Raw genomic sequence first — 17,232 nt, 5'->3', positions numbered from 1 at the left:
GTAAATGTCAATTTGAGTGAGAAAAATGCTTGAAAAATAGCCTATTTTTCGTCTACATGGGTAGAAACACGGGCGTGTGTCTCAGCCGTGCGTGACACATGGCCAGATGACAGAACCAAGTGTCCCCTGTAGCTTTCAAAGGGTTGCAAGTTAGGTTGTTACACGGCCTAGCACACGGCCTGGCACACGGGCGTGTGAGGTTACTTCGAATGGTACACAGCCTGGCATATGGAAGTTTAGTCCCGACTTGTTTCTATCACATATTTAGGGCCTCGAAGGCTTGTTTAAGGGGCAATATGTATGAATGACTTGGTTATAATACGCTTATTGATATGTTATAAAATGTTTGAATTTTTCTATCCGTTTAAATTGTAAACTCTGGTAATGCTCTGTAACCTTGTTTCGGTGACGGATACGGGTTAGGGGTGTTACATTTATTGGTATCAGAGCTGCGATTTAGTCGATTCTCAGATTGAACGTAGCGTGTGTGAGTCTAGCTATACATGCCATTATATAACCTGTGATAATGTGATATCTCTTGACTACTTTAAAACATGTTTTCATATAGCAATGACATCCAACCGAGTCGTCTTTGATAAAGAAGAGGATAACGTTCAAGCCTTCGTTCACGGAGTAGCTTCAAGCGGTACAAAGCCTGTATTGAGGGCCGGAGAGGAGAGGCTAAAGAAGCCTTCTTCTAGATGATGAATGAATGGTTTATTGGGTTCGTATGGACGAACCCGGCTGCTCAACAGAAACCAACCACTCATGCTCCCCAACCGGTTCCCGTTATTTCTCAAGGTATGGAACCAACCCGAGTTAGTAAGCCACCTATAGATAAGATTCATAAGTACGGGGCTGACGAATTTCGAGCTACTACTGAAGATGATCCCGAAAAAGCTGAATTCTGGTTAGAGAATAAAATCAAGGTTTTTGATGAGTTATCCTGTTCATTGGCTAAATGTGTTAAATATGCGGTGTCGCTATTGAAATTTCGACTTACCAGTGGTGGAACACATTAATTTCTCTTGTGCTGAGAGAGCGAGTCACCTAGGAATTCTTCCAAACCGAGTTCTGAAAGAAATATATTAGTCAGAGGTTTCTAAATAAAAAATGTAAAGAATCTCTTGAGCTCAAACAGGGTCTTATGGCTGTGTCAGAATACGAGCAAGAATTTGTCAAACTGAGTAAATATGCTCGTGAGTGTATTCCAACCGAGACTGCTATGTGTAAGAGGTTTGAAGAAGGGCTGAACAAAGACATAAAGCTTCTAGTTGGAATTCTTGAGCTAAAGGAATTCGTGGTATTGGTTGATCGAGCACATACAGCGAGGAGCTCAGTAAAGAGAAAAGACGTGTTGATTTTGAAGCTAGAGACTCGAGAAAGAGATTGACGGGGAAATCATAGCAGACGGTATCAAAACCTCAAGCTACATCTGTAGCAAGTGTGGGTAGTGTTAGAGATGTATGGCCCGAGTGTAAGCACTATAAGAAACGACAATATAGCGAGTGTTGATTAAAGAACGGAACGTGTTTCAGGTGTGGTTCTTTAGACCACTATCTTAGAGATTGTCCAGAGAATTCTGAGAAAGAGAAAGCTTAGACTACGAGGCCGAGCAACACTACTACGAGAGGTAGACCACCTCGTAATCACAAAAATGTGAGTGATAGCCATGGTGTTACAAAAGATTCTGCTGTGAGATTTGAGGCACGAGCACTACCTAAGGCTTATGCTATTCGCGCACGAGAGGATGCTTCTGCGCTAGATGTTATTACTGGTACTTTCTCTATTTTTCATATTGATATTACTACTTTCACTACAGCAAAACAGGTTTTTAGCGGCGTTTGGATTGAAAATGTCGTAAAAGGTAAAGTATTAGCGACATTTTTGCATAAACGCCGCAAAAAGTAAAGCAATAGCGGCATTTTTCTCATAAACACCGTAAAAGGTAAATCAATAGCGGCGTTTTTCTCATAAACGCTGCTAAAGGCAAAGCAATAGCGGCATTTTTACATAAACACCGCAAATATTTTTTACGCGATGATAGTATTCATTAACTTTGGTTCTTTTTTCTCAGAACTGGTATCAGCCTTAGGTTTTAATAAAAGTATTGGAGAATTTATAAACCTCCATCCTCCACAAAAACCTAAAAGGTAAAGTACTCTGTTTCCTTTATCCTCTCTTTCCCATCAGCTGCCGCAAGCTTCCCATCCTTACGGTGGTCCGCTCCTTCATCCGGCGACCTCTTATCGCCTCTCCTTGCTCGTCATTGCAAAATCTCACTCACTTACCTTGGCCTTGTCCGTTCCCCTAGACACTATCTACCTCCACTTTAACGTCGTTTATCTTGTTATTACATAATAATGGTAAATTTGGATTTGGCAATGACCCTTAGTTTTGTTTTTAGTTACCATTTTTTTAGATCAAGTGTTCTTAAAACAATTTTTTTATTATTTTATTTTTAATTCATATGGCTCTCTCTATTTCTCTTTCGTCTTTATCATTTACCTAAAATTTCTTACACTTTGTCACTTCCCATTCGCTTCCTCTCTCTCAGTGTCATCCAATTTCCTTCCAAACACCACCACCAAAAAGCATCCATTACCACCCACTAAGACCTCTGAAGGAATGGCAAGAATACGAGGAAGCAGTGAAGAAGAAGGACTTAGCTACTAGTCTAAGGTTCCTTATATCGATTGAAAAAGACAATAGCGATGACTCTGTTGAAGAAAATGGTTCCTTCTCCACCCGGTCAGCTCGATCATGAATTTGCGATCTGGGTTGTTTTGGTGGGTCTGTGAGGGAATGGGAGGTCTTAGATACCTGCCTTAATGCTGATGATATGAGACTTGTTGGCGTGGCTTATGAATTCCTTAAGGCCAAAGGTTTTTTACTCGATTTCGGAAGATTCAGTAGCATCGGTAAATAATTTACTTTCTCTATTCATTCAAAATTATGATGATGATGATGATAACGATGTTTGAACTTTTAGAAATTTTTGAATGCTGATTTGATATTTTGATTTCTGAATTTTGTTGAATTATGAATGCTTGGTGCTAATTTTTTTTTCCTTTTTAGTTCTTTTATGTATTTTTCGTGTGGTTGATAATATAATTGCATGCTAGAATATTTGTGATAGGAAAAAGAATATGATTTTATGCCTTTATCTTTGTTTATCTTTTATTCGTTTACGGTACAAATTTACTTCTTTTTATTTTAGAAGTTTGCTTGAATTTGAGCAAATTTAAGGTATTTATTCCTATGTTTCCCTCACTAGTTTTTTAAAAAACATCTCGAATTGTTTAAATTTTTATGGTTATATTTTATCTTTATATTTTAATTATTATTTTTGAGTTTTAGAAAATGAAAATATTAGAAAAATCCCTTGGTTTATATTTGAACTTTGTTAAAACTTGAAATGCTTCAAAAATTATTGGTTTTACTTGTGAATTTGACCTTCATTTGTTTTTTTATTGTGTTTTAGTTGTAGAAATTAAAATATTTGAAAAAAAATTTCTTATTCATCAATTTACATTTGAGATAACCTTGATTCTAAAACCATGGTTTTGAATTTTTTCAGCTTAGTAAAAGAGTAAGATGGCATCCACTTTCACAACCACGTCATCAGTTGGCTCATTCGTTGCACCTAATGGTCTTGTCATGGATAAGAAGCTTTCATCTTCTTCCAACTGGTTGTCATCTTTAGCATCCATTTCTTCATCTTCATTTCTTAGTAGACGAAATGTTGTTCTTAGAAGATCTCGTCTGCCCAAGATTTCTGCAGTAAAAGAGCTACATTTCAATAAGGATGGGTCAGCCATAAAGAAATTACAAGTGAGTCTTTGTTTCAAATGCTAAAAAGTTGCCTAACTGGTTAAGTATTCAACTGAACTTCAAAGCCTTTATATGTTTGCTCTAGCTTACTTCATGTTCTTTTGTTGTAAACTGGTGTGAACAAGCTTGCTGATTTGGTTGGAGTCACTCTTGGACCAAAAGGCAGGAATGTCGTTCTAGAGAGCAAATATTATTTCTGAATGAGTGCCAATAGGTTGATATATCTATTACTGTACTTATGTATGTTATGCATATCAAAGAATTATTGTATTAGTTAGTGTAATTTCAGTACTTTAATCGATATGTTGAAAACAATACCTTAATTTGGTTTATGTTTTTCAGTCCACTTCAGGAGCTAGTAGTATAGCACAAAAAGCAGGAGTTCCTGCATTAGGCTTGGATTATGCTGGTGGGGAAGTGGTTTCCACCATGGTGAAAGCCTTCAGGGAACGTTAAGATTTCTTGGTTAAAAGCTTTGGGGAATTGGAAGGTGTTAAGATATCTGAGCCTCAGGTAAGTGAATTGGCGCAAAATCTCTTATTGGGCAAACCCTACTTATTAAGGCCTCGAAAAAAACTCGTTTATGTGCTTCCCATTTTCGTCAATGCTTCAATGTTTTAGCTCTTCAAGTTCGACTAACATACTTCTTACTTGCACTACTTCTGGTTTGCAAGGAGCTTTCTATCTATTCATTGATTTCAGTACTACGGAGTAGAAGTTGAAGGTTCTGGTAGAATTGAAAATTCAGAATCACTCTGTCGATACCTCTTGGACAAGGGTCAGGTATGCTTCATTGAATACTGTTCCAGGGCACTTCTTTTTAAATTAATTAAAAATGGCTAGGCCTGGTTTTGTCAATATTATAGGGAGTGGCTAGGGGTGAGCAAAATTCGATTCGATTCGAAAAAATTGAAAAAAAATTCGACTTTTGAATTATTCGAATCGAGTTAATCGAATCAATTCGAATTTTTTTTTGAATTTCGAGTTTGAATCGAGTTGAATTTTAAAATTTGAATAACTCGAATAATTTGAATAATTCGAATAGAAACTATATTTTTTATTTTTCAAATACACCACATATATTTTTTATTTTTAAAAAACACTACATTTAAAAATTAAAAGTTAAAACAAAATCACTTCCGAAATCCCTAACTAAGCACGTGCCCTCCCTCCTCCCTTTTTTCCCCAATTCAAAAATCTTCACCTCCGGTCCACCCTCCTCCACCGATCCACCTTCGGTCCTCCACGGCTGACGACTCCACCCAATTCCAAAATCAGAGGTATGTTCAATTTTATTCCTTTCCTTACCCTGTATTTATATACGGTCTCAAAAGTCTTCAATAGGTTTCTTAGTTTCTGGACTTTCTTCCTTGCAGTACCTTGATTTGAGCTCTGCCTCTGTGAATCTTTCTAAAGCAATTGGTTGGGTACAGGTAACATTCAAACTTCCCTCTTTGTTGGAGTTGCACTTGTCAGCTTGTGGTTTAGAAGACTACTCTCAACTCTCAAGCTAAAGTTGGAAAACCTGTATTGCACAAGCATGCCTTTCATTTTAATTGATGCTTTTATTTGTATGGTACCTTTAGAAACAAAAACATACAAAATAGGTTTAAGGTTTGATTGTCTTCTGTTTTTTATTTGTTCGTACATACATTAATAAATGGAGTCTCCCAATTACCTATACTGCTATACACTTGATCGGTTGATCCAAGTCTTGGTAAACAGCAGAAAGTCAGAAATTGTTGTTCTTTGTGTGTTTAAAATTTTGTCTTTGTAATTTGACTAAACGCAAAAAGTCAGATTCTTTCTTCTCAAATTTCAATTTTCATGGTTTAATTCTTTAAAGAAAAGAGCTATGTTTTTGTATAAAAAAATTCACTTTTTTTATTCATTTGTTTTTTTTTTTGTTTAAATTCTCTGTTGAGATACTTTTTTAACGAAATGCAGCAAGTCCATCGAAAAAAGGCGGGTTTTTTTCTTTTCTTTTCAATGACTTACTTTTTTAATCCTTCTGGAGTTACTTTAACCCAATAAAGTTGTCTTCTTTCCTAACCTGTTTGCTAAGTTGGTAATCTGAAACTTTGATTAGTTATAAAGGAATAATATTATTATCTACTCAATGATTAGTCAATGTTTTTGCGCATATTTTCTAATCTGCCCTTTTATATATTATGATGATTGTCAAAAATTTTGATACTGTGTTCACTTGTAGCTTGTTGGTTATGAGTTAAAATTTTAATATTGAGTAGTTTTTTCTTCTTTCCTGTTAGAGTATGATGTAGAAAATCCAAAAATTATCTCAAAATGCGAGCATCATTTTCACCTTGCATGTATTCTTGAATGGATGGAAAGAAGTGACACATGTCCTGTCTGTGATAACGTTTATCTTAAAACTACATTCATCTCTTATAAGTCAGTAGGAATTATTCTATATAACCTAGCGAAATAATAATCCAGTTTTCTTATTATGCAGGAAATGATATTCAACCTACCCGTCGATTAGTTTCCTTCTGCTTAATGGACTCAGCTTTAGCTGCTTGAAGTTTGTTGCAAAGGTTACAACTTGCTAAACGCATCAGAATTTTAATTTTTACTTTTTCCATGTTTCATCATGTATTTAGTGGCACTGCTGCAGCCTGCAGATTTGGCAATATTTTAGCTTCAAATTTTTTTTTCTTCATTTCCTTTTTAACAAATGAAAATAAAAGGAGAAAGAAATGCAGAAAAAGTAAAAAAAAACAGGTTTGGTACCATTTTAAAAGTTAATATTCATGGCCTATGTGTTACCCTAAATGTCTAGTTCAGGATGTCATTAGTTTCTACTCTCTGCCTTCACCAATGAGCGAGTACCTGAAGATGTATAAAATAGGGAACACAACAAGATCATGCTGGTTTGTAATGCCTTCTTTGTCCAGAAAATCCTGCTTAGCTGCCCAAAGCAGCACATTAGCTCTCTCTATGTGTCTCTCTCTCACGCACACACATATGTTTCCATGAGCCTGCAAATTCGTATCTTGCAAACCGATATCACCCTTCTTTTGTTGAATTTCTTTTGTAATTGGGATTTGGTTTATATTCATCTATATTTTATCATCATGTGCAATTGTTTGCTGATGGCTGATGTGCTGCTGCTAGTGTCATTATTGAGTTTATTAAATTTCTTAGAATGGTGAGAATTTTATTTGTGCACTGCAATGTGTTTTTCCTTTTATTCTTTTGAAATGAATACACTGGAATAGGCATTTTTTGTATTTTACATTACTCATGTACTGCATAAAATGTATGATTTTCACAACAAAGTTTGATCATTACAATTTTATTTAGGGATAAATCTCAAAACTACATATGAACTTTGATCCAAGGTGCAATTTGATACAAACTTTGATTTGGTATGATGCAACTTAATAGGAAATTAAATGTAATTCATTTCTCTATCGTCTGCTTATTTTATACATCCAATGCTTGTTTTGTTCTTCATTGCATGCAAATGCTGGCCAAATTAGATGTTCTACCAAATAAGTCTAGACATTTTCATATTTATTAAGTTTGATTTTAAACCAATTTTTGGTCATGGTTACTGATTGCAACAAATGTTTACTTGTAGATGAGTGATTCAAAGCGAGATGGTTCAACTCAAAGTTCACAAAATTCTTCCCCAAGTAGAGATGACGAAACAACAACCCAGGAAAATGTTCGAAAAAAGTTTATTCCAAGTCAGCTTGTTAGAACCATTTCACCAAATTTGTGACTGAAGAGGGGGAGAAGAGAGCAAGGTGCAATGCATGTGATGTTATTTACACAAGGGAATCAACTTCGGGTTCTACAATGAATTTGAATAACCATTTGAAAGCATGCCTAAAAAGACCTCGAGGTAATACTTCTAATCCGAAGCAATCAGAATTAACATTTGTGAGGTTAGCCAAGAAACAACGGATTTATCAACTTGGGTGTTTGATAAAGATGTTGTTAGAAAAGCATTGGTTCGTATGATAATTATGGATGATCTACCTTTTAAAATTTTAGAGGGAGAGGGTTTCAAATACTTTCTTTCTATAGCATGCCCACGATTTAGTCTTCCATCTCGTTGGACAATTAGAAGGGATTGTCTTCATTTATTTAACTCCATGAAGAGTGTGATGAAGAATTGTTTTGAAAAAGATATAAGTAGAGTTTGTTTGACGACAGAGACTTGGACTTTATTACAGAGGATATCTTATATGGTTTTAACAGCACATTGGGTGGATGATGAGTGGAGGTTGCAAAAAAGGATTATAAATTTTTGCCCAATATCCACTCATAGAGGTGAAAGCATAGGTCAAGCCATTGAAAAATGTCTTCGAGATTGGGGGATTGAGAGGGTCTTCACTATTACAGTTGATAATGCATCCGCCAATAGTGTTGCCATTGAATATTTGAGAAAGAAATTGAATCATCGAAATGTTTCTATTGCAAATGGAAGATTTATTCATATGAGATGTGTTGCACACATTCTTAATCTCATTGTGCAATACGGTATTAAGGATGCTTCTATGTCTGTGGATCGAGTTAGAGGTGTTGTGAGGTATATAAGAGCATCACCATCGAGGTTGACAAAATTCAACCAAAGGGTAAAAGAACAAATGATAGATAGTAAGGCTCAATTGTGTTTAGATGTGCCTACTAGATGGAACTCAACATATATGATGTTAAAGGTGGCCAAAAAATATGAGCGTGCATTTGATTCATATGTACCTGATGACCATAATTTTTTTCTTGACCTTACTGCTGGAGATGGAGTTCCTACATTTGATGATTGGGAAATTGTTTGAAAAATTATAAAAGTATTAGAGCCTTTTTATCATCTTACATTGAAGGTGTTCGGATCTTTGCATGTTACCTCTCATTCACTTTTTGAAGTATTGACGGATGCGCATTGTCTTTTTGATGGGTGGCAAGATTGTGGAGATCTAGACATAATTTCTATGACTTCCAAAATGAGAGAGAAATATAATAAGTATTGGGGTGAAGGAAACAAGATCAACATGCTAGTTTACTTGGCGGTCATCTTTGATCCGCGATGTAAAATGAGTTTTTTGGACTTTGCGTTCAACTTGCTTTTTCCTAATGTTGCTAATGACATTATGAAAATGATTGATAAATATTTGCATTGCTTGTTCAATGAGTATTCTTCTAATGCCGGGAGAATTGAATTGTTTGAAGGTAGATCTAGTTATTCGATAAATCTTTGTAGTTCAATGGAAATAGATCAGTCAGAAATGAAAATGGGCTTGGCCAAACAAAAAACGTTAAGAAGAAGAAACAAGTTGGATTAGAAAGCAAATCTGAGTTGGATAGATATTTGGGTGAGGATGAAGAAGTAAACAATTCAAGTTCATTTGATTTACTATTATGGTGGAAAATGAACAGTCCTAGATTCCCTATTCTTGCACAAATGGCTCGAGATATTCTTGCTATTCCTATCTCAATAGTTGCCTCGGAAAGTGCATTTAGCACGGGTGGATGTGTTCTCAATAGTTTTAGAAGTTCTCTAACTCCTCTCATGGTCAAAGCTTTGGTTTGCACAAAAGATTGGCTTCGGAAATCTAATGATGCCATCAATCTTGAAGATTATTTTGATGAACTTCAAACAATGGAAGATGATAATATATAAATTTTAATTTATGAAATAAGCTTTTGTATTCTTTATATTAGTAATAGTAAGCATTCCCATAATTTAACTAACACTTTTGTTTTTAAATTTGCTAGACTTATCCAAAATACCGAAGATCAAGAAGGTAACATACTTAGTATTAGTTTATAAAGTTAAATGTTTATTTAATTTATTTTTGCAAAATTTTTTTATTATTTAACTAAATCATTCAATACTTTTACTAGATGTTTCAAGATTATCAACGGTGTTCGAAGCACAAGAAAAAACTTAAACATTTCTATAATGGTTTTTGAACTGATATGTTATTGTTATTAGTTTGGTTTGGTTTGTTATTGTTGTTGGTTAATTGGACTTTTGTTGGTTTGGTTTGTTATTGTTGTTGGTTAATTGGATTTTTGTTGTGTTCTTTTGGTGTAGGTTTCTATTGTATTTTGGACTTTTGCTTATGTTTTGTTTTTTATTATAATGTTGTTTATTTCGACTCATGCTATTTACTTGGACTTTTACTTATGTTGTTTATTTGGAATCATGTTGTTTATTTGGGTTGATGTTGTGTTACTTTTATTTATTCACTTATTTACTTCAATTTTTTGTTGTATGATTATGTTTAAAACTTTAAAGAAAATTATTTTTTGAAAAATTACATAAAAATAAACAACAATAAATTTATTTTATTTTTAAACTTAACTCGAACAAATAATTCGATTCGATTCGATTCGATTTCTATCTCACTCAATTCGATTCGATAAAACTTCAAATAAAGTTAGGATGATAAAATGAGATTCGAAAACTCGATTAACGCAAAAAATTTTGATTCGATTCGATTCGATTCGATCGAATGCTCACCCCTAGGAGTGGCTGAATATTGTTTTTAATATTGAAGATGATCAAACAACAAAGAGTGGTTGTAATGATTGACAGGTTGCACTAGTCCCTGGAGATGCATTCGGGGACTATAGCTGCATCCAGATATCATATGCAGCATCCCTCACCACCTTACAAGCTTCTTTTGAGAGAATTAAGAAAGCACTCATCTCCCTCAGGCCTGTTGTTCATGTTTAACACACATGAATTATATCATTCAGCATGTTGTACTTTATTTAGTGATTTGAATTTTATTTTATTTTGCTTACAGAGATTTTAACATGCTCTTAATGCATTGTTTTTAATCCGAAAATTATTGTACTAGGATTGTGGGGAGAAAATTCCTAGTTGAAAGATTGTTCGGAAAGCCCTATTGATCAATGTTAGGTTTGTATCAATGTGTTTGTGAAGGGACATTCTATGTAGTTTATCCATTCTATCCAATTTTTGATGTGATGTTCTTTTGAAAATTTAAAGGTTGGAGCTCAAACTGAAACAAAGCTTAAAGAAAAGAAATTGAGAGTAGAAGATGCTCTTAACGCAACTAAGGCAATATATAAATCTTGAAGCTTGTCTTGATGATTGTTTTGTAATTATTCTCCTTCAATACCATATAATACTGCATATTTTGGGCTATTTATTAGGCAAAAGTTGAGGAAGGTTTTGTTGAAATATTTGATGCTCAAACTTACTTTTACATTTTAGAATACAATTTACGGACTTTTAAATGCCAAGGAGATAGGAGGGAGCAAGTCGGGTAGTCGATTGACAACTTGGAGGAGTTTTGGTAAGTTTTCAAAGGAGGTATGCCTAAACTATCATGCTTATTTAATGGTTAGTTTTGCATGTATTACACGGCCTTTAGGAGCAATTTAAACCAAGTTTTGGTAGTTACAGAATAGTGAAATGACTGCTGTTTGTACTACCAATTGAGGAGGAAAAATTATGGTTTAATTGCCTTATGCTGCTGTTTAAATTGAAGAGAAAACTTTTTCGGTTTAATTCCATGCCACTGTTGTGGTTGCTGTTCGAATGAAAGGGAAATTTACTAATTTAATGCCATATTTGAACTGATGTAGGAAACCGACTTGGGAAGTTGTAGTTCTAGTAAGCTCCTTAAATTTCTTTTAGGCTTGCTAAGTGACTAAATTGACATGCATGGTTCCGCAAAAATTTTGTTCATAAACTTATTTGTTATATGTGTTTAAGTGAGGTAAGTTCTTGAGGTTTTTGTCTTCAAACTTCATGCTTTAATTATTGCTAAATTAACAGGCAACTTTCGGCTGTGGAGTACAATGAATTAAACCTTCACTTATTCGGTTGAATGTGTTTCCTAGTTTTCTTTGGATGTCCGAAAATGATATGACGACATTGATCCTGTCCTAAATGACATTAATAAGCTATTCAATTTGTGTTATTCATGCTGCTTAAATGTCCTAAATTGAGTGTTTTTTTTACCTACTTGTATGTAAAGGTGGTTAAGGTTTGGTTTTCTCTGCCATGTAGCTGTTCAAAATTTTGGACAATATCTCGGTGATACTGCATGTTAAATTTATGATTTTTGGGCCATGAAGGATGCCGTTCAACTTTGAATAAAATTAATAAGTAAAAGCCCGATTAAATCTCATGATTTTACCTTGTTTATGTCGTTTAAGCAGCCTGGTAAGGACAAGTTTTCCAGCATTTATACAAAAGTCTAGTATGTCTTATGTTGTTCAAATTCGAATGGATTGAATAGAGTTCGGTTTCCTTTCTATAGATAGGTGCTCAAAAGAACATTTCTTTGTTAGAAATATCTAAGTTGTGGTTGCCACACTCAATATATTTGCTTCAGCCTTTGAACCTGCTACTTAAAAGATTTCATTTCTCGATTTTTGCATGACATACTTTTGTATGGACCCTGTACGATGCATGGTTTGCACTCTTTAACCTCAGGGATTTTGAAATTTTGGAGAGTAAGTCATTTGGGAATTTGAAGATATAGAGGAAATTGTAGCTCCAAACCAGATTAGGTTCATTGATTATGAGGTTGAATCCTTCATTGTCGGTATATAAATATTATGAGTTGGGCATAACAATGATTGTAACTTGTGAGCAGGGTTATTGTACCGTATCGATATTGATAAAATTATTGAAGATATTACCTTTGTACTGTTTTGATTTTTGTTGCCCGAGATGCAATCTTTCTCCCTGTTTAGAGCCCATGTTTGTAAGGACAGCCAAAAGTTCAACTTGAATTAAAAACATAATATTTAAATTCTAAATTTAAATTCATTAATTTTTATATTTAGTTTTAAATTTAAAATTTTAATAGAAAATTTAATTTAATTAATATTTTTTTATTTATCCTTAAAAGTATATAGTTTAAAGTTCAAATTTCAAAAATAAAATAAAATAAAATATTAATTATATAAATAAATATTATTTAATTAAAATAAAGGTCATGTTATTTAATGGCGTTTGTGAGAAAAACACCACTAAAGATTATGTTCTATAGCGGTGTTTGTGGGAAAAGCGTCGCTAAAGGTCTGTTCTATAGAAGCGTTTGTAGGAAAAGCGCCGCTAGTTGCTAAAGGTCATGTTTTATAGCGGCGTTTATGGGAAAACCGCGGCTAAAGGTCATGTTCTATAGTGGCGTTTTTCCACATAAATGCTATAAAATTTAGCGGCGTTAGCTATAGAGGCATTTTTTGCAGCTAGGCCCAAAAAGATGCCGCTAAAAACCTATTTTGCTGTAGTGTTTGATTGATTCGGGATCCACTCATTCATATGTGTAAATGAATTTGTGTCTAGTAAGAATTTACCTGTTGAGTCCACTGAATTCGTGGTTAAAGTATCGAACCCTCTAGGTCGGTATGTGCTAGTTGATAAAGTCTGCAAGAATTGTCCTTTAATGACTCGGGGTTACAATTTTCCAATTTATTTGATGCTGTTACCGTTTGATGAATTTGATGTGATTCTAGGCATGGATTGGCTTACTCTACATGACACTGTTATAAACTGTAGACAAAAGCTTATTGTATCGAAATGTCAGAACGGTGAGACACTTTGTATTGAATCAGATAATTCGAGTGGGTTGCCAATGGTTGTATCAGCTATGTCGGCGCAGAAATATGTGAGGAAAGGTTGCAATGCTTACCTTGCATATGTACTGGACATTAAAGTATCTAAATTGAAGCTTGAATAAGTACCAATGGCTTGTGAGTATCCTGATTTATTTCCAAAGGAGTTACCTCGGTTACCGCCGATCAGAGAAGTTGAGTTTGCTATTGAGCTGGTACTTGGGACATCACCGATATCGATAGCACCTTACAGAGTGGCTCCTACCGAGTTAAAAGAGTTGAAAGCACAGCTGCAAGAATTGACAAATAGGGGTTTTACTTGACCCAGATTTTTACTTTGGGGTGCAAGGGTTCTGTTCATTAAGAAAAATGACAAATTGATGAGTTTGTGTATAGATTACTGTTAGCTCAAAAAAGTTACAATCAAGAACAAATATCCACTGCCTTGTATTGATGATTTGTTTGATTAGTTGAAAGGTGTCACAGTATTCTTGAAGATTGATTTTCGTTCTGGTTACTATCAACTACGGGTGAAAGATTCAGATGTACCGAACACTGCATTTAGAACCAGGTACAGACACTATGAATTTCTTGTGATGTTGTTTGGTTTAACTAATGCACCTTTAGTATTTATGGATTTGATGAACAACATCTTCAGACCATATTTAGACAGATTTGTTGTGGTTTTTATTGACAACATTCTGATCTATTCTCGAGATGAGTCAGAACATGCTGAACACTTGAGGATTATGTTGCAAACTCAACAAGATAAACAATTGTTTGCTAAATTTAGAAAATGTGAGTTTTGGCTTCGAGAAGTTGGTTTTTTGGGACATATAGTATTGGCAGAAGGCATTAGAGTTGATCTGAGTAAAATTTCGGCAGTTATTGACTAGAAACCATCAAAAAATGTATCTGAGGTCAGAATTTTTTTGGGATTAGCTAGTTATTACCAAAGGTTTGTTAAAGGGTTTTCGATGATAGCTACACTGATGACAGAACTTTTATAGAAAGATGTGAAATTTGAATGGTCCGAGAAATGTCAATAAAGTTTCAATCAGTTGAAAGCACTGTTAACTGAAGCACCAATTCTGGTTTAGCCTAAATCGGGTAAAGAATTTTTAATTTTTAGTGACGCAACTTTAAATGGTTTAGGTTGTGTTTTGATGTAGGAAGGCAAAGTAATATTTTTTGCTTCCAGACAGTTAAAGCCACATGAAAAGAACTATCCAACACATGACCTAGAGTTGGCAGCTATCGTGTTTGCATTGAAAATTTGGCGACACCATTTGTTCGGCGAAAAATGTTATATATTTACCGATCATAAAATTTTGAAGTATTTGATGCCGCAGAATGATTTGAACCTGAGACAGCGTAGGTGGCTCAAACTGTTAAAAGATTATGAGTTAATCATTGATTATCATTCGGGAAAAACAAATGTAGTTGCTAACGCTTTGAGTACACAATTGACATTATCATTGATTATCTATATTTTCCCTGCGAGTGATGAATACACAATTGACATTATCTGATGATGGCTCGATCTTAGCCGAGTTAAAAGCTAAACCATTGTTTTTACAACAGATCTATGAAGCTCAGAAATGTGATGACAATTTGTTAGCTAAACAGGTCAATGTGAGTCAACTTTTGATTCAGAATTTCAGATAGGACTTGATGATTGTTTATTATTCAGAGGTAGAGTTTGTGTACCGAAGAATCCAGAGCTCATTCAGAGAATCTTACACGAAGCTCATAGTGATAGCTTGTTTGTTCATCCATGAAGTAATAAAATGTACAATGATTTGAGACAGATGTACTAGTGGCCGGGAATTAAACGTGAGATTTCTAATTTTGTATCAAGATGTATGATATGTCAGGAAATTAAAGCTGAACATCAGGTACCTTCAGGACTGTTACAACCAGTGATGGTACGGAGTGGAAATGGGACAGAGTCACTATGGATTTAGTATCGGGTTTACCCCTATCATCGAGAAACAAAGATGTCATCTGGTTTATCATTGATCGTTTGATAAAGTCTGCACATTTTATTCTGGTATGTACAGATTTCTCTCTTCACAGATTAGCTAAGTTATATGTTTTTGAGATTGTCAGATTACACGGAGTGCCAGTCTCCATTATTTCGGATAGAGATCTACGGTTTACATAACGATTTTGAAGAAAGTTACAGGAAACTCTTGGTACGCGGTTGGATTTTAGCACTGGATTTCATACCCAGACCGATGGTCAATTTGATCGAGTAGTTTAGATTCTCGAGGATATGCTTCGTTGTTGTGTTTTAGAGTTTGAAGGCAACTGGGAGAAATTTTACCATTGGTTGAATCGTATACAACAATAGTTTTCAATCGAGTATAAAGATGGCACCATTTGAGGCTCTGTATGGTCGTAAATGTCAAACTTCATTATACTGGACAGAGCTCAGTGAGAAAAAGATACACAAGGTTGATTTGATTTGTGAGACTGAAGAAAATGTAAACTGATCCGAAATAGTTTGAAAGCAGCTTCAGATTGTCAAAAATCATATACGGATCTTAAACGTAAAGACATATAATTTCAAGTCAGTGATAGAGTGTTTCTGAAAGTATCCTCTAGAAGAAAGTTCTTCGGTTTGGTCGCAAAGGAAAGCTGTGCCTCCTATTTATCAAGACGTATGAGATTACTGAAAGAATCAAACCTGTTGCGTATCGATTAGCTCTACCGTCAGAACTAGAAAAAAATTCATAATGTCTTTCACGTGTTTATGTTACAACGGTACCGATCTGACCCTTGACATGATGGATGTCGAGATTCAATCTGATATGACATACAGTACGAAACCAATCAGAATTTTGGCTCGAGAGATGAACCAATTAAGAAACAAAAGCATAGCTTTAGTAAAAGTTATATGGCAGCGACACGAAATAGGAGAAGCCACCTGGGAACCTGAGGAAGCTATGAGAAAGCAATATCCAAACCTGTTTTCTGTTAAGATTTTCAGGGACGTAAATCCCTTCAGGGGGAGAGTTGTAACAGCCCATTTTCAGTGAAATCAGAACAGTGGTTTCGGGACTACGAATTTGAAGTCAAAAATTTTATTTTATTATTATTTTATTGCATACAGCATGATAGAAATACTGTATAAAAATTTTGTTTAGAAATTTTACCGTTTACATGCTTAATTTGATAAAAAAGGACGAAATCACGTAAAGTGCAAAAGTTGAGTTCTAATAGCTAAAGGTATTAAATAGCTATAGAACTAGTAAGTGGAGGTTCTTATGTGGTAATTAGACTATTAGAGTTGATGATCTTAATGGTTCGGCATTATTGAAATTTGAATGAATTATTAAGGTTAATTTTGGAAATTAGTAATTAAAGTGATAATTAATTATATAAAACAAACTATTATCATTCATTATCAACATCTTCCACTGAATTTAAAGAGAAAACCTAGCCATAGAAGCTTGAAGTTTTGGCAAGCTTATTTTGCTCAATTAGGTATGCATTTCTGTCCCTTTTTGATGATCTCTATGTTTCCGGGATCGTTGCAGCTTATTCTAGCTAGCCTGGGGACTAATTTAAAAAATTGTTAAATTATTAGAGTTTGACCATTGTTTAATATACTTGAGTTTTGAATTTTGATGATAGAAAATGAATGGTTGTTAGATAAACAACTATTGTAAAGAGATTTTTGATGAAATTGTCAATTAGGGACTAAATTGAAAATTAGAAAATATTACATGGTGAAATTGTGAAATACTTAAAGTATAGGGAATGCTAGGGACCTAATTGATATTCAGCCATAGTGGGTTGTGGTGAAATTGTGTA

At 34.5% G+C, this 17,232-nt stretch overlaps 1 long non-coding RNA gene across 5 annotated transcripts; it reads left to right on the top strand.

The window, feature by feature from the left end:
• Positions 1–3,608: 3,608 nt before the first annotated feature.
• Positions 3,609–17,030, top strand: LOC105780633 (uncharacterized). Of its 5 annotated transcripts, none has more exons than XR_008195233.1 (7): positions 3,609–3,834; positions 3,960–4,048; positions 4,177–4,347; positions 4,509–5,114; positions 5,211–5,267; positions 6,308–6,389; positions 7,439–10,746. It is a non-coding gene; the product is annotated as an uncharacterized LOC105780633 (long non-coding RNA). The 5 variants fall into 5 exon arrangements; XR_008195231.1 differs by lacking the exon at positions 3,609–3,834 and adding an exon at positions 10,826–17,030 and having other exon boundaries at positions 3,841–4,048; positions 7,439–10,735; XR_008195234.1 differs by lacking the exon at positions 3,609–3,834 and having other exon boundaries at positions 3,844–4,048; positions 7,439–7,705; positions 9,580–10,746.
• The last annotated feature ends 202 nt before the right edge of the window (positions 17,031–17,232 follow it).

The sequence above is a fragment of the Gossypium raimondii genome, chromosome 4 (assembly GCF_025698545.1).
Source record: "Gossypium raimondii isolate GPD5lz chromosome 4, ASM2569854v1, whole genome shotgun sequence".
NCBI lineage: Eukaryota > Viridiplantae > Streptophyta > Magnoliopsida > Malvales > Malvaceae > Gossypium > Gossypium raimondii.
Note: the sequence above shows the minus strand (reverse complement) of the source record. Positions and strands in the feature narration are given on the sequence as shown.